This window comes from Helicoverpa zea, chromosome 2 (assembly GCF_022581195.2).
Source record: "Helicoverpa zea isolate HzStark_Cry1AcR chromosome 2, ilHelZeax1.1, whole genome shotgun sequence".
Classification (NCBI taxonomy): domain Eukaryota; kingdom Metazoa; phylum Arthropoda; class Insecta; order Lepidoptera; family Noctuidae; genus Helicoverpa; species Helicoverpa zea.
The window spans coordinates 10812663-10839837 of NC_061453.1; the positions used below are offsets into that span (position 1 = coordinate 10812663).

Here is a 27175-nt window from a genome sequence, read left to right on the forward strand (position 1 = left end):
GGCCTCATAATGATCACGACAATGCACGGCCATTAAATCATATGATAGGGACACATAGAACTACACTATGTATATTTAGAACGTAGGCATAGAAGTTATTTGCAAAACCCGCCCAATGCTAAGAAAATAACGATCTTTATCTCACGCACTATTGCTACACGGCACCCCTTACTGTTCTTGGTAAAGCGCACCTAGTTGCAAAGATAAGTTGTTAAAGAGAACCCTAAATGGCAGATATTTAGTGCCACTATAGATTCTTCCTCAAATTAATTTCCTCTTTATTCCTTACGATTCTCCTGAAGCAAGTTTAGTTCACATTGATCAAAGTTTTATTATATTTTACCAGTATTAAATGTCTTTGTTATATCACGAAGGATATCGAAGATATACTTGTGTACTACACAGTGTTAGGAACTTCACCTTCATATTCTGAATTCGTACATGAACTTTGCTAGCATTTTCATCTGCAGGAACATTTTCTCAATCGGCTGTTCTTACTTCAAACAACGAATGTGCTGGTTTACTTGACCAAGAGCAGCTGACCACACATGTGACAGCATTATATAAACGTAAATTATGTCAAATCATTTTCGTCACAACCACAATCGTGAATTCATCTTTAGCATCATAAACAAACAAAGCGTTGCAAATATTTGGGAGATAGTGAAATCGCAAACACGGTTCGTGTCGTGATCCGTTCATCTGTTTCGAAACGTTCACGTGTCAATAACTAGCGGTTACGAAGGAATGTGATGTGCTCATTAGGTTATTGTATGTAGACCTTTACTGTTTAGCAGCCAGTCTTCATGTTAGGGACGACTCCGTGATCACCTGTATTAAATCTCACATCTATATACTGATATGATGCTATTAGCGGAAGAGTTTGATTGGACGAGACTACTAAAGACTTGAACACGATCTCAGGAACAAATTTTCTTACATTTTGAAAAGTTCTTTCCGAGTTATATAGCCCATTTATAGAAGAAAGCTATATTTTTATCCAGGTGCCTAAAGTAGTGTCCACGAAACACCGGTAAAAGAAGAGGTGGAATCTAGTCAATAAATAGAGTAGATATAGAGGTAATAAAGTACAGAGAATCACCATTTCCTTTAAAACATTCTGCTGTATTAGCGATTGTCAAATAGGTACCTCAAAACTTTTCCAAACACAACACTACAGTTTTTCGTATTGCCCATTTAGAGAGAAAATATTCTTGCACCACGTTCACTTGCACTCAGCTATGAAGATGCCCTACCCATTTAAGTCAACAGGCCATTGAAAGCCTTGACATGTGGTATTTCAAGTAGCCAGTGATGGGGCAACGCCATACTCGGTGCGAAAGTGATCTCCTATTAGCAGACTCGCTTTTACTCAAACGTCTAATTGCTTACCAAGGTATTACATACGAGTTTGTTGAACTCAGTACTGGTTAACGAGGAATATCTTTTTTATGTGGCTTATGTTTTAAAAAACCGGTATAGCAATCCTAAAGCTAAAATTGAGAATACATTTAAATATAAATTCTGCCAGCGGTTTCAACCGCATTGGGTGAAAAATAATCAGAATCTTTCACGTTTACAATATTAGTGGGAAGTAGATTAATATAAACCTTTTCCAGTACTTCTAACTACGCTATATTTCACACTAACTAACCTAGCAAAAAAGCAGACAGATCTATCAATAACAGCGTACCAAAGAAACGTAATGAAACAACTATATAATTTGCAACTATAGTAACTATAGTTACGGCGGTATATCTCACAGCGGTTACCGTAACTAGTTCTAGCAAAAACTAGATTTAGATCCGTTCACTGATACCGGCTTTCTATGAAGCATTGTCTTGTTTTCATTGTAACTCGTAGGCTGGTCTGATTAGGTACTTAGTTTCTGGTCTCGAGAAAGGACTGTTGTCGTCAAAAATCATCAAATAACCCTCCCGTTGTGGGTTAGCAGCGGTGAGGGAGTGTCAGACTCTTACGGACTAAAAACCGTCGTGTCCCGTCGTAGGGCTTTTATGCATCAGTGCCGAGGTAACTCTTTCGAACAATCCCGTAGCCCCGGCAGGCAGGACTGTTGAGCCTTCCATTTATTTTTAACTAAATTAATCGCTAACAGTGTTGAGAAGAGCTAAACTTCAAAAGGGTCGTATCCGTTTTATGAATTTTGATAAGAGACTAGAGAAACCCTGATTTAGCTTGTGAAATGAACTATCTGATACCAACTGAAAGAATTCTACAAATAGGTCTAGTTGTTCTTGAGATGAATGTCAAACTCTTTAGCGGAAGATACGAGTATTTCAGTAAAATAAGTAAGTTCTACATAAATACTGTAACATGAATTCTGATAGTAATCTACAATTACTTCGTTTATCGTCTTCTTTTATAGTTGTTTTATTGAATTTAAAGCTATTAAGTAACAAGCTCATATACTTTCTTATTTATAACTCACACGCGAATATGATGGTCTTCAGTGCACATCTTATGTCATTTATATCATGCAACATCACAACGGGTACAGCAATCTCAAATTCAATTAATATTACATCGATCTAGATGACGTTCTTTATATTTGTAAGTTAACTTTACATTATTTTTTGGTCATTGTTATTATTTTCCTGTTACTGTTAAGCAAATGCTCTACGTATGAAACATTAGTTTCAGCAGCTACTTTGCATCAGCATAAAAGAAGAAACATGTGCTTTCTAACACTGAAATAATTTTTCATTTTAAATAAACTCTTTCAGCTGTGCGGATATCATTTTCAAAAAGTCTAGATCCAGTTTTCATGTCAAAAATTTTGTTTTTTTTACTTTTCGTCTTCAAAATTAAGTTGTGGACAAGGCTCGGGAGATGATGATGTCTTCAAAATTACTTGTTTCTAATTTCCCGTTTAACAGTCCCCCGCACAAAATGAAAAGGATCGTAAATTTCACACAGGTGTACTAACACGTCGAGTGTTCAATACTTTCCATCATTACCTCTCGTTCCCAATCCGAGGTGTCTTCTCGTAGAAAGTCACGAGTGACGTAATGCCGGACAAACATTACAGTTTACAGTGCATTATACAATCAATTTAGCGTTTCAATGCTCGTTGGCGATGAGCCGTGCTTTAATATGCTTAACTACGCTTGTTTGGTGCTTTAGACGGTGTTAGACGCCATCTTTATTCTTCGTTTGTGATTATATTGCTTGGTAGCTGTTCCTCGCAGTTTCTCTAACATCCCGGGACAACTTTCCACAGCGGGGTAAAAAGTAGTAGGCTATTCTTTTTCCGGCTCAATACGATTTATACAGACAGTTACTTTCGCATTTATAATTAAGTAGCAAGGATTTATAAGACTATTTTTACTTTCAATTAATATTACAAGTGCACATTTTGATAACAGTTTTTCAGTGTCATCCAATTAAAGTTATTCAAGCAGTAACCTTTTTAACGTCTTCCAAGGTCCTTTAACTTTCAAACGTACCCATTAAATAAACATAAGAATTAACCTTCAGATACGAGGAATTGAATCATCATACACATATATAATAATATGTTCATATGTATGTATATAAAAACCGTTTCCTTCCTCCGGATAACTTGTATGATATAACTTATTCTTGTGGTTTAAAGACGGGATATAATTTGTCATTGTAAATAGCATTGAAGATTTATAATTTAGTTGTTAAAGTCTTGGTTAGTGACGGATCAGTCAAGGTTGTTTAGGCACTGATTTTAAGAAAAGATATGACTAATCTTATCCAGGTAACCACTGTCCTTATATTTACTGTAACATCTGAACCTGTTTAATGTAAAATTCTGAAATCCAAAGTAAACAAAAAACAATTAGGAAAGAAAACATCTAACTGAAACCCGGTATAAAATATGATTCGATCTACTGAAATCGCTTCAGCAAGCGACAAGCCCACGAAATCGACACAAACTTTCACTTATCACAAACAGACTCGACGAACTATTGATGTCAATCAAATAAACGCAACACAAACATTGTCGAGTACATAACATTCATAATCCAACCGTAATTGCAGACCTACATACATGCCTAATGACATATCTGTCAAGTATTCTCTTATCATTGACGTGAGAAACCGACGCGGCTGCGACAACTCGAAAGTTGGGTAAGGCCAATTAAGTTTTGTAAGAAAATTCTTAGACTGAGTGTTGGGATTTGTAATGTACAGTTTCTTATATTTTTGTAAGGATTTTCGTGTTGCTTTTAATATAATTAATGTTTACTTTCCGTTACACTTTTCTATTTTATGATTGGCGCGTGTTAATACTCGTGCTCATTCGTAGCTACTTTCCTCCAATGTAATATGTATTGCAAAAGTCTAGTAATAAAACATTGTCGTCTATGCATTTACAATGGCTCGTAATATTTGAATTATTCTCTACACAAATTGATGAATCTCTATATGGAAATACTGAGTAATATGTTTATTTTCGTTAAGTATTCAAACGATTTACTTTTAACAAACAAAATTACTGAAATAACCTGACTTAGGTACGCGACGTTAAAATAAAGAATAACTGAAATGGCCAAATTTTTGCTGCGATTTCTCTGTCAACTCACTCCTAGCGTAAACTACACTATGTTATACAATTTACGGAAGATACTAAATTATGAAGTTTCGTCACATGTCTAATATAACATGTATTTGGCTTACTTACTTGGCTCAGGTCACACCTTCTATATGGGCGAAAAGTATGGCCAATACTCAGGTGAAATTATTTTATGTATATATTGGCCAATCCGTTTCTCTGATTTACATTATTGGAACTTATTCTTCATTGATTAGAAAATGTGAAAATTATATGTAATCAGTGCCAAGATATTCAACTTGGCAACATCAGCACACGGAAATGTGCTGAGTTAATACTTTTAAATGCGAAAATTTATAAGTATGAATGTTAGTCTTTGACACAAAAACTATTGGCGATATATTATAACACAAGCATGTTTAAAAAAGTCTGTGTAAAGCTCGTGTGAAGCCAATTGATTTTCATGAAGAAATTCTCACTAGTTGACAGACTTAATTTACGTAATATGGATTCTAGTTAGACCACCTGGGAGCTGGTTACATGGAACTGTGATTGGCAATGTAGAATTACAAGTTCCTTTTCAAGCCGAGCCCTTTAGAGTACCCATACGCTGCAGAATAAACAGTAGGCCAACAGTTAACCTGTTGGTACATTTTTTTAAAAGAACATCATTGTTCCAAACGTTCTGTTACCGGCTAAATATCTGATCTTTGCAACGTGCATACTACCATTCATCTTCATACTGATTTATGAGCCCAAACAAACCATCGGCCGACCAAAAGTTTGTAGTGTGTGGATACTCTTAGGGTAAATAGAAGTGTGCTCTAGTTTCTAGATTGGAATTCAATAGAAATAATTATCCAATATAAACTGACAGACGTTATATAGTTGTCTAACATAAGTGGTGTTATGTCCCTAGGGCGTGAAACGTGAAAGTTTAAGTGTTTAGCTAAATTAGCATAGAGTTGACTGAAGGCTAATAGAAAATGGGAAGTTCACTTTTACTTATTTGTACAGTTTAATGACTGTAAGAAAATATGCTTATGTTTCACTTAACTTCCCAGTTCCCACCAACGAGGTCGTGGTGGCTAGAGGTTTAAAGCACCAGACTCTTTTAAATATAAGTGCCTATGCGGGTTCAATTTCAGGTCAGGCAAGTACCTAGATACCTAGGTACGAATGTAATTTTCATAAGTATATGCCTATATCTTTGTCACCAGTGCCATTGACTGACTTTACTTTGAAACGGCCAATCCGCCTTGAACAATTGTGGTGATTAAAGCTCAATCCTTCTCGGTATGAGAGCGTTTTCCTTCCGACCTAGTTTTACTCAAAGATGTGATGTGATATCAGAGCAAGAGCATCGTCAGGTTCCAGACTAGTTTAGAATAGTTCAACCTCCAAAAAAAGTTTACATACCTACCTACCGGCTTTATGCAGGTATCACTAGTACCATCACATGACGCATCCGCATCCTATGCACACTCCTCCCACATTCTAAGCTATCAATACAAATATTTCGCCTATGATTTGTACCAAAACAATGCACATTCCCTCCTTCACGGTGATCGTTACTCACTCTGCGCCCACGCATCACTCTCGTTTTCAATATGCGTAAGATAACCCACTAATGTTTAGTGATAGTAAAAGTATGTAAAGCTTTTTTGTAGGCCTTTGATATCATGTTTGAGGAGATTGTAAAGAAAATTAGGGAAATCTGTCGCAAGGATCTCTTTTGTGGTGTGCTCACAATTTGCCAAATAAGTCATCAGTGTATTAATTTGTTAACTATTTATAGCATTGTTAATGTGATGTAGATATACAACCTTGATTACGATTATAATAAACATTTGCCTACCTACAGTTATCACCATAATCATCATCAACCTTTAAAGTTTTCTGCTAATTATCCCAAAGCCACAAAATCACAATAATTATTCCCTTATCATGTCTTGTTATTATTAATATAAGATTCAATAAAGTTATAAATAGAAGGTATATATATCGATGGAGGCTATCGATCGGCTACAAAAGCCGTTCACATTCGTGGTGTCCGGCTGCAGCGGAAGTAACGGTGCGAGCGACGCGTGCGCATGCCTTTATAGGGCTAGATAGTTTCTTAATATATTTGTTTACATACTTACGATATTATTGGTGGATAAAAAATATACAGGCCAAAACAAGCTCTCGTAAAAAAAGTATTATAGTTGAATTATAGAATATATTTATAGTAATTGGGTAAGTATATGAAATGGCACTCTGGAATATAATTCCGCTATACTTAACTTTTCTTTTTTACGAAATGTAATATTTAAAAGGTTTATTAAATAAGCAAGGTTTCTTTACTAAATTAATAAAAACTTGTCGTGCCAAATAATGTAACTGAACTATTATACCTACATCAAGTACGGTGATGGTGATAACCCTAAAATAAACTGACCTCAAATTAATCATTCAACGATTAATCTGCAAAGCCCTATGGCTACTGAATATAGATCAATAAGATCAGCCCTCGAGGTCACTAAGCACATTACACCAGTTCATTGTCAAGTAAAAGTAGCCAAGTTACTTGTGTAATAACTTGATATCTCGACCACCCAAGTTTATCAAGTAAATATTAAGTCAACTACAATGTGTTGTAACTATCTGTTTCTGTGTAATTGGCGAAATGTGTGTTAATTCATTAATTTTGAGTGGGTTGTTAACACAAATTGTTGTAATTGTTATTGGCGCAATGTTATATGTTACGTTTTTTTTCAGCTGTTTGACTGAAAACTGTCTTGGCTATCTTTTTAATTCCCATCGTTTCAAAAGTGACCTCTTATTTCCCTGAGTCATGCTGGTAAATTCAATCAGTATATTTTCTCCTGCGATCCCTGTATAATTTGTTATTTTACACCTACTATATAATTACTCTTTCTACTACTTACTATAACGAATTTCAATCCTTTGCATGCTGGCATTCTGAATTTGAATTCCTTATTCAAAACATCCCCACTTCAAATTTAGAATTACAACACCCCATCAGTTAGCAACAGCTCAATTCGCTCATTCCTCACGTTCATTAGATGCTAATCAGCTCGCGAGCTCATTCAGTTCAACCGTTCAGCTGCATTGTGCGAGGTGAGGGGGCGTGGCCTGCCTGCGCCCGAATTCTTGCGCACTGACAGCTTACGGGCAAGTGTCATAATCGAGGCTCTGTCGTGAGCATAGACATAATATTAGTAAACAGGACTGCGCATATAAACCCAAAAAACGAGCCGAGTGAAACAGTTAGTACGGAGGCTGTTTGTCCCTTTCTAATAGGGTGACTATGAGATTAAGCTATGTGAGACAAATCCGAATTTGCTAAGATTATTAAACGCAGATTGGTATTGAAGTTTTAACTTACGCAGTTTGTGACCTTAAGATACTTATAAAGGCTTTTAATAATTAGCAGGAATTAGCAGTATAAAAGCAGGAAGATTCGAAGTGAAGACTGTTTTTTTTGTATTTCTACTTCATATATAGACTGCTGAGCCATTTACGTCGCCTTTCTTCATTTTTTGGGAAGCTATAACAATAGTACAACAGTTTTAAAATCCATCACCCATATTTTCACTCATTTCAAGAATTCATGGGCACCCTAGTTGTTTGGTTTACGAAAATGTTATTATTAGCTAACCTGTGGAACGATATATTGCAACCACCATAGGATTCACTTTTACAAGTATAAACACAACACTTTTTCACCATTTAAATAGTTTAAATTGATTTAATACAAAAAATATAAACAAAATTTTAAATGCTGATTACGCGCCAAGAATGTTCAGGGTTACCGCTAGAAAAAAAAAAAAAAAACAAAATAAAAATTTATGTTGTTTATGTTTTAAGAATAATAATTTATATAAATAATTTATTCGTATAATAAATTAATGCGATTTTTATTAATTTGTTGACTTACAATTGTTAAAATAAGATAAAAATATATGTGATTCAATTGTTTTTTTGGGAAGACAAAACTGTTGATCACAACATTTTTTTTATGCTGGCAAGGTGTTAGAAAGAGACAAACAGCCTCCGTTCTAACTATCCCTCTCGGCTCGGATTTGCCTCTGTGTATTATGCAACAAATTTAGTACCTTATTGCGTTGGAATAGAGTTCATTTTCGTAAATATGTATTTTGAGCGTGCGCAATCTTGTTTATTATATTACATCTATGGTCGTGAGTCGCTGACATAACGTTGTGTGGGTTAAATAAAGTCGAGAGGTTGTGTGTGCCTGTGTGTGTGGGTGGGTTTAGAGACAGAGTTTGTTTTGTTGATTAGTAAAGGCTGTAGTTAAAAAGCAGCTGTTGAAACTCTATGGTAGATAGATTCGATTAGATTCCTTCGGCGAAGATATGGTCAGCTTGTTCAAGAACTGTGATGCAAATGAATGAAAAGCCATTGGATTTACTAAAGTTTTTCGCAATAAGCATTTCAACAATTATGTCACTATCTCATTACCGGAAAGTAATTAAGTATTATAAAATAGCCAACAAAAGGTTTCGTGATGATTATTATCAAATCGGTCGATAAGTCTGTCACATTTCCGCGTAACGCGCCAACCGATAGCAAGAAACAAAACGCAGGCAAAGTACAAAAGATCCACTTACAAATAAATTGATTACAAATTAATGATTAAAGTAGCGATTCCAAAAATACTAGAGTACATAGTTGGTTATCTTAAATGCCTGAAACGACATTTCTTATTTGCATTGCACTACTTGGTTTTAAGTATATACTTGATGGAAAGTTATGTAAATAGGTAGATTTAAATAATAAAACGGGTAGCAGCTTTAGGCACACTGCTAATTATTTTTAAAAACCTGTCTAAAAAGCAAACTTAACCCAATCAATCTAGACTGAATTCTGACCCATTTTTTTTAAATAGTATACCTCTTCCATCCTCTATGTTCCATACCAAGTAAACCTTCTCACCTTACTTGTCTAACTACCAAGAACAAGTTGCGTTGCACTCGACAATTGTCACGATCGATATCGACGGATTTATTGCATCGCTCAGGAACGCGGGTAGCCTTGTCTAGAGTAAACCACCGGTCACTTTTGTTATGACGAGGAAATATTTTTCCGGTGTCTAACAAAGGATTTATCTGTCTCTTTGTTGATATGTATCTGGCTAACGAGGTAGTGTCTAATAAGGGAGAAAAGGAAGTGTAAAAAATCTTGGCAATTATAGTCGTATTGGGAAAGAAACTAATAGGCAGGCCCGTGTTGATGGGGAGTTTGTAATGCAACTCTTATCCAGTAAAGCGTTTTGGGAGCTATCTTTTGTTTTGACCTTTAATAACTACTTATTTGTGAGTGTAATCTGCAAAACTGATTGAGATGTAACAGATATTTTGTAATTGTTTTCATAATATTTCGTAAATCAAATAATGTATCAATCTATTTATTCTCTGGTTTCACTGTAGTAATAACAAGAATTAACGTTTAAAATTCTCAATCTGCATTGAATTATTGCATGTTTCCAGTTTTCATACAATCTGGCCTCTGCAACCCTTTCGGTTTTACATTATCCACGTTATATACCACAGATTACCTAACATAATCTGCTACGTAATAACGTCTCATCTTGTCTAGGTTATTATTACCCACATTAGAAGAGACCCACAAAGGTCCTTAGGTCAATTGTCAGCAGTCAGCAACACTAAATCCAAGTTCCTACTTTCTTTAAGTTTCTTATGAGTTTAGTAAACTTCATTTAAAAACGTATTAACACTACTCACATTTATAAGTCTGTACCTACATAATGCAACCTAATTGAACAATGTAATACCGTGTCTCTGTAAATAAAGGTTCTTATTCTTAATTGTATCGTAGTAGAAAAATAATTCAATGAGGTCAAAGACTATAAAAAATGTGGTATTACCAACTGAGCTTTAGGTTTAATCATGCTAAGTACTATGTACACATGCATTCAAAGAATGCCATATTAAATTATCTCCATAATGACGTAATAACTCATTGACGGTTCAACAGGTACAAAAGCTTACTTGCCTTATTTATATCCTGCTTCCTTATATAATTATAAATTACGACCTACCTTAACTACATGTAATTACAATTATCATCATCAATGCAGATTACCATAACTTGCAATATCGATAAATAAAATAAATATAGGCACGTCTATATTGTTAATTTTAATGAGCTATAGAATCTCGATAGCAACTGAAACAAAGCAACTTCGAAAATAAAATTGAAAATCCTTCACTTTTCGATGCAATTGTTATTTTCAGTACTTTATTACCATCCAAAGTCATTCTGAATTAACAATAAAATACGACGCCATATTTATTTACGCCATCAATTCAAATTTCTATCCCGTCCGATGTATTCCAGCACCATTTCGTACCATTTTCGAGTTGTCAAGTCATAAAATCTATCGAGTTCTGTCGTAAAACTCGATGGGAAACATTTTAAGTTGCCAGTAAAACATGATTGCGTCTAAACTGAGTCGATTTCGAAGCACTCCTACGCAATGAGGTTCGATTACCTCTGGGCTGCTCATTACTGCCCGTAGACTAAGGTTGCCAATTGCCTACTGGTATAACGGACTTGCAAAGACTGACAGTAACGGGATAAAATCGAAAGGAGAGATATTATAACCTACTTCAGGTGTTTGTCTCCCAGAAAGATTAAATCAAAACAGCTACGTACAATCCAATATGATTATCTTGAATAATGTTGCCGGGTTGCTGAAGTAATGAATATTACTGTGGAAATTACCACTTTCGCCTATTCTAAGTCCAAACTAGGAACGTGAAAAACAGCTGCCTTTAACATCTGACTAAGAGTGATGATTCTGAAATTCCAAACAGTTTCCACTGTATAAAATCTTTTTGCTCAAGAATTTGCATCAGTCTCTACTACCTAATGTACGTACATAGGTACAGTTAATCTATTCCCATAGCGCCCTGGCAGCCCTGTGGTCAGTGACCACACACTACAGTTACGCCCGAAACGAGCCAAGACACGGAATCGTTTCCGACTACGTGACCACTCCGTAATGGCGGTGATCAATCACACAGCCGTCCGAATAAATACCGAGTAATTCGATTCACAACTAAACACCGGATATTTCTCGATAACTGTAGTTTTTGGCGAGTATCGATAAGTAAAAGTACTGTAAGACAACTATTGTGCAGATCTAATGTTTTCACACTTGGTGTACCGCTAATTTTCTTGATTTGAATAAGACATTGTTTTAATGTTCAACTGTTTTAAAACTAAAAAACGAAAAATTAAGTAAACAAAAGTCGTAAAAGATGGTTAGAGTGGACTACAGCCATTACACAATTATTAACTAGGACTACAGGAATAATTGAACGCAGTAAACTAAAGACACTACTACACTAGATACCTACTTAATTATAATAATGACGACGACACCTATGTAATTTCATTCTCGTAAACAAACTTCGGATCTTTTAAACGAAGCTCAAGAAGCAGTTAATTCTTAGCAATAGTTTATCATGAATGAAACTTATCCTTATTTGCCTAGTCAATTAAGTAGCCACTAGCAATTACACAGAGTAAATACGAATATACCTCACTAACTGGTCTTAAGTATGGCAATACTGAGTCGTAGCTATGCGTAATGTTGCCAGCTTTGCGCAAATATTTGTTATTTGCCAGCAATATAATTAGTTATAACCCTATACTTATGAAGTTTACATCTATAATTTTGCTTCTAGGGTTCGCTATTTGTGTAAAATCTTATTTATTTATTCTTGCGTTAAATAGGTTAAGCTAAATAATTGTCATTTATGATTTACTACGGATTAATTCACATACATTATGTCAAATTTCAACCTCTAATCTAAAACCAACGAAGGTATTGGTTACTGTAATTCGCTGTTAAAGTATAATTTGCAGTTACTCAAACATTTTATTTGGCCAAATCCGCTCGAAGAAGTATGATTCAGAGTAAGTAATTCAGTTGATTTCCTGCACATTCACATACCACAAACTATTTGATACATTCGTCTACTCAGCAAGGTCGCTGCCAACACGACATAATTTATGACATGTTCACATTTACCAAATACACACATTACACACACTACATGCATTGGTCACGCTTTTCTTTCACGTGATATTCAGACTCTTTGTATCCAACTCCTTCAACTTTTCAAATATCATAAAAATCATTTGCCAAAGCCTTCCGAAAAGGTGGAGGTTCTCAATTAATCCTGATCTGTAAATGATATGAATAAAAACTAAGGAGAAAGGCGAGTAATCTTATCATTCAAACAGTTTTGTATTCTGTGATGATATTACATGATATTAAAGCACTTCAGTTCATGCCAAATGGCACTATGATTAGAAGACTCAAATTACCTTTCAAAAGAAAGATTAATTGATTGATGGACACGTTTATAATAATCGTTACGTTCTTTAGTAGTATTTATTTACATGTAAAATGATGTAACATAATGACAGTCTTACAATAAAACGAGCGACAAGAAATCTTACACCCCACACAGCGTAAGATTTAGTAAACCTGATTTCATTTCAGGTTCTATAATTTCGACTGCTATTGGTCGCCAAAGTCGCGGCGAGGTCGACTGGTGTCACGACACTTGATGCTATTGCGAAACACCAGTCCAAATATACGCCTTGTACTGAACTGAGCTGATTTCATACATTATCTATACTTAATACACGATTATAAAGCTGAAGAGTTGGTTTGTTCGCTTGGATCTCAGAAAGTCCTGGTCCGATTTGAAAAAATATTTCATTGTTAGATAGCCCATTTACTGAGGAAGGCTATATGCTACTCTTCATAAGCTATAATATTACCTACTGCAGACAAAAATTATACAAATGCAGTAAACTGGCACGTAGAATCAATCACTAGATCACCTTTGGCCGACCACGTACAAGATGGCTCGCTTCAAATATTCAACAGTTTTTGGGTCGGCTTCGTTTTTTGAACGTGATTATTTTTTTCGTGCCAGGTCTAGAATGGTTTCGAATGACAAACTTTTTGCTGTAGGCGATGATGCTACAATATGACTAGTTTTGTAGTTATTTAAGTTCATAATACGTCTATATAATAATCTACAGCTTTAAGGTTTTGATAATACTTCGTACTTTTAACCCACAAACATATTTGATACCAATCTAAATTACGAAAATATAGAAATATCCAATCAGAGACCAAAATAAAATCATAAAATACTAAGCGGAGATAGAAACCGCATTATAATGTTACCAACCTGCTTTTCCAGGAGCCAGGTGTTCACATACCATTAAAAGCTTATTAAAGAACCTAGTACCATTAACACGAGCATAATCTCGCCACAACTAGAAATACAGAAATGAAAAGTCACCATAAAAACAGGAAATGATATCAGATGAATATGGTCAGGAATTAATTAATATGATCTCGATTTCTATAAAGCAAATTGCGTTGAATATTGTAATATCGTGTTGGATAACATAAAGGAAATCGTTGGAACTTAGACGGTCTGCCTTGAGAAGGCAAGCGAGAGTGCATAGCTTCTGACTCAGCTGACCTTTCAGATAAAGTTCTAAGTTATTTGTGTGATCGATTCACTTGGGTATGCGTTAGAGTCACAGAACATTAGCTATTGTTGTTCTGTTGTGACTTTGAAGCTTTGGTGGTACCTACATTATATTTTTGTGTGACTGTACGTAACTGAGACATACAACTCATGTATCTAGTTGTAGTCCACAATGATATAGTTGATTTGATTCAGCAAAATCATGACCAGCTCCAAATCTAAAATCATCTCCGTCTTATATTATGTCCTGCATTACAAGCATTTGGGTTTTACTCCTTTCTTTTCAGCCGACTTGCTAAAACGGAGGATATTCTCAATTCGTCGTTATCGTTTTGTTTACTTTAGAGAGCCAAATTCCAGATCATCTTCAATTTATAACTTTGACAGCTTTGCCAATCCTGAAATCAACTTTCTTAGATTTGTACGTATAAAACAAATGCCTACACTGGTATGCGACGTTACTGAATAAACTTACGTCGGCATGACTCACACGCGTCCTCACGCGAAGCTTCCATTGTTTGCGGGCTTTAGATAAGCGGCTTTCTTAGCTGCGCCTGCGTCGTGTAGGCAACTGTTAAGCTAATAATCATTTACAGCACTTTGTTTAGGTAGGTTTCTATTATTAAGTCGTGTGTCACCTATTTGACTTTGTAAGGAATAAAAACGGTAAGTAAAATAATTGTGTATTTCACATACCTTTTTGAACAGAACAAGCTTTTTGCTTTATCTTTGATGGTGTTAATTTTAACGCAAGAAAAAATTCGTCAATACTCATTGTACCTACTTAATTGGTTTAGGTTCAATAAAAACATCATTAATGAAAATAGAAACCTCAATATACAAGTACCTAAACATGCTAATTATATAAGCACATTAAAATGCATTTAATCAAATAAATTTTAATAATACGTTTTCAATTACCTCTGAACCGGAAAACCCGATAAAAATAAGATCCAAACCACAACATGTAAGTTTAGCTCATCCAATCTTTAATTCAATTAGTTGCGCAAGCGCTTGATACGTCATCGTCATGTATTGCCGCTAGAGGGCGCGTGGGTAACTGCGAACAATTGGCGACTCCCACGCACTCCTGAGAAACGAACCCGCCACCGTTAGCTTTGAACAATTATCATCATTGAGATTACTGAGGTCGGTGAAACAATTCATTTGCCAAAATAATTTGATAAGCTCTTAAGATATGAGAGAATTAAATTGGAGCTGTTGAGTGAGATTTTTTTTCTAACAGAATTTTGAATCTAGCTTAGGTTCTAAAGAGTTACAATGTCGACCAGTTTAATGGAATTTTACTTCGACTGATTTCCACTTACGTTAATTCGTTTTATCTGTGCAGAAAACATAGACTCAAACGCTTAGTACAGCTCTGTGACGACAGTTATCAGTAGCATTTGAAACCAGAACGTTAAATGTCTTCATCTCTACCTTCCAAATACCACAGCTGTCAATTTAGCAACCATAATCCTATGATCTGCTCTACATAATCCGCGCAATAACCCGCCCTACAAGGGAAAACTAAGCTCCGATCACGAGCTTGCAAATCGCACCGAACATAATGGCGGCTGCCTCGATTCACAATTGTATGTAGATGTTATGTCGCAAGACATGATCGGAATTGCCTAATATTGCCGACTGACTGCAGCACCGCTGTGAATCTCTGATAGGGCCAATTTGTAAACAAGACATGGTAATATAGACCTTACGGCCTTGGGGAAGCATGCGAAGAATTTCGATTGTTATTCGAAGGCTGTATTTAAGGGCGATTGAGCAAATTGCTGAGCGTATCCTTAATATTGGTGTTTTGTTCCGAACTCGACAATGTCGTCGCCTGCGGGGTTTTTCTGTATATTAAATTAACGCAACTTGACTGGCAATTAATAAAACTATTTATGGAAATACGTACTGTATGCGCGTTAAGCTTTGTATTATTATTTATATGCAAAGCTTATTTATGCTTAATTTAATAAAGCACGCAATTATCAGCAGGCATCATTAATACAAGCTAGACTAAACGCGAACCATGCTTAGACTTTACATAAACCTATAAATACTGACATTAGCATATTAACTATCATCATTTACTGAATACGTAATTACAAGTGCGTTAATTAAAGTATGATGTCTTACACGTTTATTTTTAATCAACTTATTATTTCTACTTGATGCGATTGCTGTTATCTCATCTTCAATATTATTGTTATGTAATTATTTCTAACGTTTTAACTGTAAGGCTTCTTTACAAAGCAATAAGCAATAAATACTTTATACATAATTCATTGTTTACAAAGATATAAACGTATAAAACACAGGAATTTTAAAGGGCTGATACAATGGGAGATAAAATTAAAATTATTTCAGACAGATTTAACATACATACATAATCCACTTGGGTAAGAAAATATTCACCCAAAATTACCCAATCTCCTTGCAAGATTTCTTGCGGCACCAAAATAATAACTAACATTATTATCTGATCTCAAAACTGCTCTACTTTAGCAGTTGTCACATAATTACTTTTCCTTATTAACTGGTCGTACTTGGCTGCTTGTTTATCAGCCTTACCCTCAAAGAATTCTAGGACAATATCAAGATCAGGAAAAATATCTTGACACATGATTTTCTCAATGCCTTCCGCTTGAGTCGCCTTTGACTCATAAAACTGGTTTTCCTGCCTTTGTTACATTTCCCACTTCGATGGTATTCCCAGATCTTTTAAAGATAAAGATAAAGATAAAGATAAATTTATTCGCAAATATGGGTACAATACAGGTGACACAGATACATTACAATAGTTCAGCCATATTTTGCCATGAAGGCATGCAAATTTAAATTGTTTTTTTTTTTTTTTTTTAAGACATAAACAGATTTTTTTTAAAGGACATTATAAGTAAAAATAAAATAAACTAAATTAAAAAATGACATATACTAGTAATTAACTTACATAAGGCTTTCAATAGCATTATTATCAATCCTGATTAAAATACTCTATATAGTAAAGTCTTTTTCATTGAGGAATTCACTTATACTGTAGTAACTTTTATTCAGTAGAAATTTTCGCAGTTTCTTTTTAAATTTCAATAGGGGTAATTCTTTCCACTGTTTAGGTATTTTATTATATATCACCGGAGCCATGCAGTAAACACTTTTGCGCATAAGTGCTGTTTTAGATGTTTGTAGATAAAGTAAACTATTGTTGCGCCTACTCCGTGGGAAATTATCGGCCAGGAGTTGAAATTTATTCGGGTTTGATTTGACAAATAAAGCTATTTCTAGGATGTACAGACAGGGTAGGGTTAATATATTATATTCTTTGAAATATGGCATGCAGCTATCAGTGGTTTGCAACTTAAAGATAGCTCTTATACATCTTTTTTGTGCTTTGAAAGCTGTTTCTCTTCCCGAAGAGTTACCCCAAAAAATAATACCGTACCGTAGGTGCGATTCCACTAGGCCATAATAGGCCGTGAGAAGCGCATCCATATATACTATTGAGGATAGTGTATGCAAAGCGTATGCGGACTTACTAATTTTTTTACATAGAGTGTCAATGTGAGATTCCCAATTTAGTTTTTGATCTATTATGAGTCCCAGAAATTTTGTATTCACTACTTCTTCTATTATATTATTACCGTGCTGAATGTTAATATTAATGCTAGGAGTACGCTGTCTAAAATGAATAGTTTTTGTTTTAGTCAAATTAATTTTTAAATTATTAGAGTCTAACCAGTTCACAGCCTGTTCTAAACTATTATTGATATCACTTCTATATGATTCTATAACTTGACAAGGTATTGTTATGGTGCTATCGTCTGCAAACAATGTCACTGGGTGTTTAATACATTTTGGTAAGTCATTTATGTATAAAATAAATATGAAAGGGCCTAATACACTCCCCTGTGGTACTCCAAATAAAACTTCACGTTCGGTGGACCTAAATATTTCTTCGCGCTTATTATGTATGTTAACTAAAATTAACATAATTTATTATGTATGTTAACTAAAATTAACATACATAATAAGCGCGAAGAAATATTTAGGTCCACCGACGTTTTAGATGACGACCGTTTTAGATGACGATACTAAAACCTCAGCCTTTTTGTTGGATATCAATAAGGTTGTGAGTGGAATTTCAATAGAGCATCAGTTGTAATGCATTCAGAACGCAGCCTGTTGGGTGATTGAAACATTTTTTTTTCCTATTAAGCTCGAGGTTGCAATGAGGATTATATTTACGAAGGCATTGCTCTGACGGCCTTGTTTACGAGTCTGATTCGATTTATCGATCTATCCTGTTCAACCACTTTTTATCCTTCTTCCTAATTTATTATCATCATCTACGTTTACCTCTAAATCTTTGAGAAAAAATACACTTTCTCAAAATAATTCTTTATACGTTTGTGTACTGATGTCACCTCTAAAGATTCCGGTCACACCCGGATGCGCCGACGCAACCGTTGAGCTTTTTTATTTACAAACCAATAGATAGGTGAGCATTCGTTTGAGCGCTTTATTGCCTGTTAAGTGGTGGGTTTTATTGCTTGAATTTTATTTGAGGTTCTATTCAAAAGAAGCTCCGAAAGTCTAGTTAGTGTTTTGTTATTTTCGTTTGGTCTATTGACAATTACATGGTTCTTATTTAGGTTTATTTTTGGACTCATGCTGAATCAAGCTACCGGAAATTACTTAGTATCACTTATACAATATTCATACACTTTTAATTCCTTTAAAACAACCAATTGTTTATATTATTTCTTACTTTTTCTCTCTCAATCTTTTTAAAACCGCTTGAAGGCAATCGTGTCGCAAATCATATAGGTACACGATTACGACGAGAATTCTCGACTTGAACTGGAAAATCCACAATACTCGTGTATTTTTTGCCAAATATCTTTATAGCACTTTTGCCAAAAACCCACTTTGCTAGTAGGCAAACAATTGAAGTGAACCAAAAGTGCAGTAAAATTCGATACTTGAACAAAATATTGAACGCTAACTAGGTACAGTCGTGACCTCATACCTTTCACTGGCGGCTATAATGGAGTGCGGTTCACTTCACAGACACAAAGGAACTGCATAGAGAAAACACTGATACTTATGCACTAGACTTTGTATTAACTATTTTTGAAAATAGTTGGAGACTTAGTTAACTTAAGATTCTGCCAATTCAAGATGAAGAGACACAGAATATATAATTGTCTACTTCAAGCGATCAAGGCCTCCGATGTAGTAGACATTTATGGCATCTAAAACTAGAATCTCTTGGCTTTGAGCGTCATTTCAAAGATATCGAAGCGGTCGTGTGATTCTTACACAAGAATCCAAGGCATTTAGATGCAAACGACCAACAAATTCCACGGATAGACATAATCTGAGGGCACGGCAGTGCCCCAGCCAAGACTCGAGCAAAGCGGGCACGGCCGTACCATCTTTTCTCGAAGCGTTTCGCGGCTATTTCAGCCCCCTGTATCTTCCATGTGAACAAAGCTAGGAGTTTAGATTTTCGATGACCAAGAGTAAGTATTAGAACAAGCTCAGTCTCAAAATTATGAGACATTTGAACAAATAGTTTACGAGTTATGAGCGATCAAAGTTACACCATTTTGTCACTGACTCACTCACTGACCGATCATCAAAAGTCTTAGGTACTTCTAGCAAACCGAGAACCTTCAAATTTGGCGCCAAGACAGGTTATTAGCTACATATAAAGGGAAAATTATAAAAACCTTAAAAATTAATAAAAAAATAGGAAACAAATTTATATTTGCGGTTTTTCAAGAACATTGTGTATGAATTTTGACTGCATTGATAACTTTGTTATTTATTTATGTACAAAATGTTACTATTTGTTTTATTGTCACATAGTGTGGTATATTGTTATTATGTATTAAATATGAATTAAATACATATGAATAAAAAAGCTAGGTTAAATGAAATGAATAATGATAAAATCTTTTATATAAATGCAGTGCGATAAATACTCCATGCTCGCTCATAGATGGCGTTGTCCTGGTCTAAATCGCGCTATGATTTCGTTACATAGGTCAGTATAAGTAGTACTTAAAAAAAAATTATAATTTCATTTGATAGTGCCATCTATCTCTGAAATAAACCCCTTTGATTCTAAAAGATATTCGATTCGAAAATTCGACGATTTCGAAAAGTTTTTACTTTATTTAAAAAAAATGCATTTTTCGTGCTACTTTAGGTGTACCTACATATTTAGTTTGTAATATATTTAGTAAGTTGCATGTAAGCTAATTTAATTTGTTATATACTTAGAAAAGAAAGAAACCTACAAAAAATAAATTAGATCCCACCAAAAACATTAAATGTAAAAAAAGCCAAGCCTCTACGCAATTCTTCCACCGTAAAAAGTTGTGAGATCGCATAGAAGGCAAGTCCTGTTCAACTTTATTTGTAATAATAAATTAATATTTTGTGACTATATCAATAGTTTTGTTCACATTTCAATAATATTGTCTTGGCCATGAGCACAAGTTAAAAGTCGCTCCTTGTGTATCCCCATGTAAATACCGTTGGATTGATAAATTTATATATGGACATGATTTTACGATTGGACTGATTATGGACTGATTGGAATTTGAGATCACGATAGACTAAACATGCGCCATAGTACATGCGCAGTTCATTGATGTTGGATGATTCTGACTGTCGGTCATTTAATAACAATAAACTAAAAGTATTTAATTCTGTGATATTAAACTTCATGTTTGACTTTCACCTCTTCCAGATATGCTGTATTATATATATTTATAGTTTATTGTGCTCATGGCCAAGTCAATATTCTTGGAATGTGAACAAAACTATTGATATAGTCACAAAATATTAATTTATTATTACAAATAAAGTTGAACAGGACTTGGCTTCTATGCGATCTCACAACTTTTTACGGTGGAAGAATTGCGTAGAGGCTTGGCTTTTTTTTACATTTAATGTTTTTGGTGGGATGTAATATTCTAGATGTGATTACGGCCTACCATCAAGTTTATATCTAATGCCTCTTGCATACAATTATAATTATTCCTCGATTTTCTAATCGCATATGCAAAAATCCGCCATCTAATTAGCATTAAATAAAATCCCTTCACATTCTTGTCTATGGAACATTAAAGAACCATTTAAGTATAAAAATAAACCAGATTGCAAGACACAAACATTGCTCTACTGTTGCCTTAATAACTTAAGCTGCATTTAAATTCAGTTAAAACAATATATGGCCAGACATTTATAAAAATACCGATGATGAGAATGTTGGCAAGAACGATTTAGTTTTTACAGCCCGTTCAACGACCTAAGATTATGTAAACCGAGGACATGCACCTTAATGTAATTTGTACTGTGATTAGTCATGATCATTAGATCTCTGTACGTTTTGCTTATCAAGATTCTGCGAGTTTGTGGCTAACATGGCGGCGATCAGTAGATGCAACCTTTTTTTACTGGTCTACTTGAGCAGATTAGCGCGGGTTTATTTAAAATTGGAATTATAATTCTTCCGCTTTTTTATCGGCAATACACGTCGTACGTATTACACGTTAGAAAATTGTCATAAGATCCGGTAAAAATCACTTTTCACGATTATGTATAACAGTTGCTTATTTATATTCTGTCGTAAACACAATAAAAACAAAGAGTCATTAACCAAACTAATTACTGTTGATAAGAAGAAAATAACTGTATCATAATTTGATTTTACCTCGGTATTTCGTAAAGACACAAATGTGCGTATAGGTACCTTTGTTAAACAGGGTGTAAATTTCATGCTTTATAATTAGGCGGTGTTGCCACACGCTTGCCATTTCTGCGATGAACGGTGAACGATTGATACCTAGTAAATTAATCGATATTTAAAATATCGCTTGTCTATGGCTTCTAGTTTATTAGTTTCTATTTTGGCGGGTTTCGCCATCTTAGATTTATTGCCTGGCTGGTATTCATTTTACATAATTTAAGGTGTGATTAATGCTATGCGTCAAAAAACAATTATGAGATAGGAGGAGAACTTAGAAATCTAATGTTATATAATTAATTTTGGATTCCATTGATAACTGAAATAAAAAATACAGCACATTGGTATTTTTGTTTTTAATGAATGGAGAGAGTCCTGTCAATTAATTTTTTTACCCACATAAACTCCGCAGCTCTTAAGGAAGTAGTCAGGAACTGACCTCACTGTATAAAATCATTTTTCGTGTCCCTGCAAATAAATAGGTTAATGATAATGGCTATTACCGAAACATCACTTAACATTAAAATCTAGATAATATTCAAACATTTGGCTAAAAGATTCGACGAGACTAGAACCTTGATTTAAATTCGTCTAGCTAGGTGATTACAAAAGTCAAATTGTAACACCTAGGCTATGAGGAAACAACTAAAACAAATTGGAAATATACTTTATTATTTAGCGTATCGATTCCAAGGCCTTTTTGAGCAATTTTAAAGAATATCCCTTGTTTTGTATCGTTGATTCGTTGCTGAACACTGATGTACCTATAAAATATTATTGAAGCTCCGTTAAAGGGTATTTTGACTCATATGAAAGTAGATGAATGAAAAAATACACGTACCTTTTCTTCTGAGGCAGGCAACGACTTTCCTCGGATAGTCAAACTTTTACTGACTAAAACCCACGACATCCCTTTTGGACCTCTTTGCGTACCAGGGCCGCGTTAACTCTTTTGAACAACCCCACAGCCTCGACAGGCTTTGACCAAGTGCCTCCCAGCCGATTTCCTCCTCAGCCTTATCTTAAAGGTTTTCTTCACTCCGTATGCAGATCCTTTCACCTGGAGTGATATGATGTTAATGCATCATTCGTAATAAAGAAAAGTTCATTGCAGTGAAAACAACAACACATTTACAATAGGCAAGCGAAGAATAAAGTACATAACTTCTAATGTATTTATAAACTATATATCTAATGAATGGCATCTGCTCAACAACGGCGCACAATGATTAGCATAACTTGTAATAAACAATTATGCATTAACTAGACATTTTTATGAATAATGTTTACCTAGAGAAAACGCAGGATACGTAAATACACATACACATTCTTATAAGAATAAATATTTACTATAGTTTTTACTGAGAGCGGAAAGTACTTAACCATACCTATTTTATTTAATGACATATTTTTATAAGAAAATAAAACCAAATCATGCCTTAGTTAATTTGGACGTTATAATAGTAAGACGGTACGCCTTTGTTTATATTTCACTAGGCATAATAACATCATGAATGCCACCTTACCTCATAATTAGGTAACAAAAACGAAAGCTTATTACCTCACTTTCATGACATTATACATTTTAAAAACAATAGGGTGCCACTCTCCCTTTCCGAGTTGCAAACGACACAAAATCTCACAACACAGCGAACAATGAAGGTTACCAAAACCGCCACATTACAGGTTTGGTTATTAAAAATTCAGCACGGAGTTTAGCATTGAAACGGCTTGAAATAGCGGAGCTAATCTGCTGTTGCATGGCGACGCGTGAAAGTGCAAGTTGCAGTGACTCTCGTGTCCCTGACGTAGGTAATACCCAACGTGATGAGAGTACACACGAGTCAATTAAGTATTTACTCAAAAATGAACAACTAGGACATATGAATAATACATGAGATTACGAAATCTGCCCTGATTGTTTGAAAGCAGAATATGGCCATCGTATTGGATTCCTGCACGTTGAACATCTTCATAGTCTACGCCAGAATGTAAACGTTAATGAAGATCGTGCCAAAAGTTTCACAATAGCTGGATAGCACGAATCGATTGATGCAGATGAATCCAATAAGGTCATAGCAACTGTTAAGATAATAATCTATAGAAGAAACATAAAGACAGCCATTAGACATGACAACGTTAGGTTTAATAAAAACATACCTGAAGCTCCGTCCCTTCTGCAAAAAACAAACGATTGTTGAAAAGTATTGAAACGAAACATGATAACTCTTGGCAAGTCTACACCAAAGACACAAATTACACAGCTCCAACAGTAATTAGCTCGCGCCAACAGGTGCCATCGTACGTCATAGATTGAAATGCAGTTAGTCTAGTATTTGCTAAGGCTGTTGGGCCTTTCACAACGGCGTGCTTAGCATTCTTGCAGTGCAGCAAAACAGCCGCGCCTTGCAAGCAACTGTATACCACCGGGCTTTACTTGCAGAACTGTTCCATGTATTACCGTTTGTTCATCGTATGTTACTCACTTTTTAGATGACGCAACGGGTATGGCGTAATCCATTTCACAGCTGTTTTGATTTCGCTGAAAATGTTATTCAATTGTTTTGGAGATAACCTGAAAAAGTTGTATTATATATTATTTATAAACAACTTTATGTCATTGTTTTTTGTTAAATTCGCCTATCTGCTTTATTTATCTATCTCTTAAACTTAGCTATGAGTACCTACTTGCACGCGCTCAAAAAATCAATGTCACTCTCGATTCAATCAAATTCTTAAAATATCTAATATTCGGAGTCTTCGCAATAATAAAGAATTATGTGTCTTATAGTAAACAAACTATTGTGCGTCAATTTTGTTGAGTGGTCAGGCTATTCTTTGAATGGTAACGCATTGAACGCGCATTGCTGTATACTTTTAGCATGAAGTCATTAATGTTGAAAATATCTCGATACAGGATGTTAGGATTTACAATCCTTTTATCTTCTAGTGAAATGATCACGACGCGAATCAGTTCTGCGAAGATATTTCTCAATCGAAATGTTGTTACAGGAGTATGGTGAGCATGCTTGAAGTTTCAGTTCCAATCCGGATCTTACCTGTAGTGTGACAGCAGACTGCAAGCAACGTTGTGAGTCAGCGGTTCATTTTATGCCGTTTTTGCCTTGACATTGATTTAGTCAACGTTCTAAAATACTATGCGCTTCTTTGTTGACTCATATCTAGGATATTTTATGTAAGTTATTTTAAAATCAAAGTAACTATGTATTTAGATGTGATTCTTAATTTGACTCTTGGCACAGACTGCACTTAACGAATATAAACACTCACTTGACCTCATATTCACTATTCCATATGCAAATGATACTGCTTAACGGTTGAGCAATGAACAAACATCTTTTAGAACATCCCGTATGCCGCGAAACAGAACAATATTATTGTTTACATGATTGTTTTCTTCGTCACCTGAATACGGAGGCACCGCGAGCCGCGCGCACGTCAGTGCTATTGCAGAATCGATCAAATCACCACATTTTTTGCGTAAAAGCACAAAATGTGCAGTATATTGTGCGGGAGGTAGGATGTGAGTGCACCATGCCTGGAGGAGGGAACTTGGTGCGGACCGAGAGGTTCCGCAAGGCGCCGCGGACGCCGAGATCTTCTCATGCGCGATATTACTACACTAGGTCTCTGGTGTTAGACTCTCCGATTCGGAAGAGGCCTAACACCCCAAGGATAAGGTGAGAAATGTAATGCAGATGTTCCAGAAAAAACAAACAAATTAGACATTGATAACGAAATACCTAACCCAAGTGAATTGAGATTTGTTAAAGAATCGCACAAATGATAGCTTTATTTCTCAAAGCACCGCATAAGTAACAAAATTACAGCACTTAATATATTGAGCATTCTCCTGCATGCAGTCACGCGTTTAACAGTTGCAACATAGCTGAAGATGCCAGGCATTACGACCTGTAGAAAGGTTACTTTGTACTCTTGAATCTTTGCTTATGGTATCTATGAATCTAGCAACGACTGTGTTACTTCTCTGAACTAAGTTAAGTGTTCAATATTTGGGGTATTATAATCATATTTGTTGTATTTCATTTCATTTTAGTTCGGGACTACTTAAAAATTAATTCTATGAATGTGTGAGGAAAATTTTATGTTAGATAAAGTAAGACCGTATCAGGAATTGTGACTGAAATTCACGTATCAATCTATGGAATGCATCACACAAAGTTAGATCAGCCTTATGAAAAATGCAAAGTTTGGCATCGATATATTTAAAAGCTACATACAAGTCATCTCTGTTTTAATCTCTTCTTCATTGTCAGCATCTTTTTTAATAATTCTATACCGAAGCATGTGTTGTTTATTTTGAGAAAGATCAACATCAACAGATAGTCAGTAAACAACTATTGTTTTCATCCGCACACTAGATATGTGTTTGTTTAGCGACATATCGCAATATATGTTTCTTCATCAGTTGTCAGCCACTATCGATCATACGCTGAAGAATCGTCATCATCAGCTTCCATTTTTATTCTATCCCCAAAATCTGCCTCTACTGTACTCCCTTCTTAATGAAAGTTATCTTTTCATTGATTTTGGTCCAACCTTCTTTTTGGTCTACTGGACTAAAAAGGTTTATATAAGTTAGCATTTATCTTTGAACCCCGACCTCTAACGAGCACAATTATCGCAGAGCATAGAGAAGCTCGCGAGGTTCAGTAACAGGTGGCTAACCTCGACGACTCGCGTATTGGGACTAAGGACAAACGCCTTGTTCTCGGCTCACCATTGATCGTGTGCTCATTATTTCGATACCCACGTTGTCACATTCATGTATCTTCATAAAGCTTAACAATTGGCCCAGTAAGACTGCCATCTATTGTCAAATTTTAAATGGTGTGACATAATCTCGAACCGCTTATAATATTCACTATCAAAGCTATTGACATAATCAATGTTAAGATCATTTACATCATACTCCACAAGATGCATTCATAATGTTCCTGCTTTCACGAGATTCTCATCGTCATTTTTATCTCAACGTGATGTCAGAATACACGTCAGATTAACTAGCTACTCAACTATCACTTACCACTGATATTATTATTGAACATTCCTAAAAGTACTGTCGAGGAATCTGAAGTTTCAAGTGGCATTACCGTCAAAAATGTCTGTAATCGTTAAACAAATATACGTAATAATACATCCGACGATGAAGCGACTGACCAGACCGCCGATAAGTTACCTAATGAAAGTACTTACAGTATGGACTTGTCAAACTAAGGTGTTATTGTAGTCCGCAGCAATCAG

The 27175-nt window shown here is 35.1% G+C and overlaps 1 protein-coding gene and 1 long non-coding RNA gene across 2 annotated transcripts in view; one reads left to right on the plus strand and one right to left on the minus strand.

The window, feature by feature from the left end:
* The window catches only part of LOC124641839 (titin-like), a 67482-nt gene that overhangs the window by 17273 nt on the left and 23034 nt on the right, over positions 1-27175 (plus strand). The window lies entirely within an intron of this gene.
* LOC124641886 lies at positions 22231-25462 on the minus strand. Its single transcript, XR_006985717.1, has 3 exons — positions 24376-25462; positions 22731-22949; positions 22231-22357 (listed from the first exon to the last, which is right to left on the minus strand). It is a non-coding gene; the product is annotated as an uncharacterized LOC124641886 (long non-coding RNA).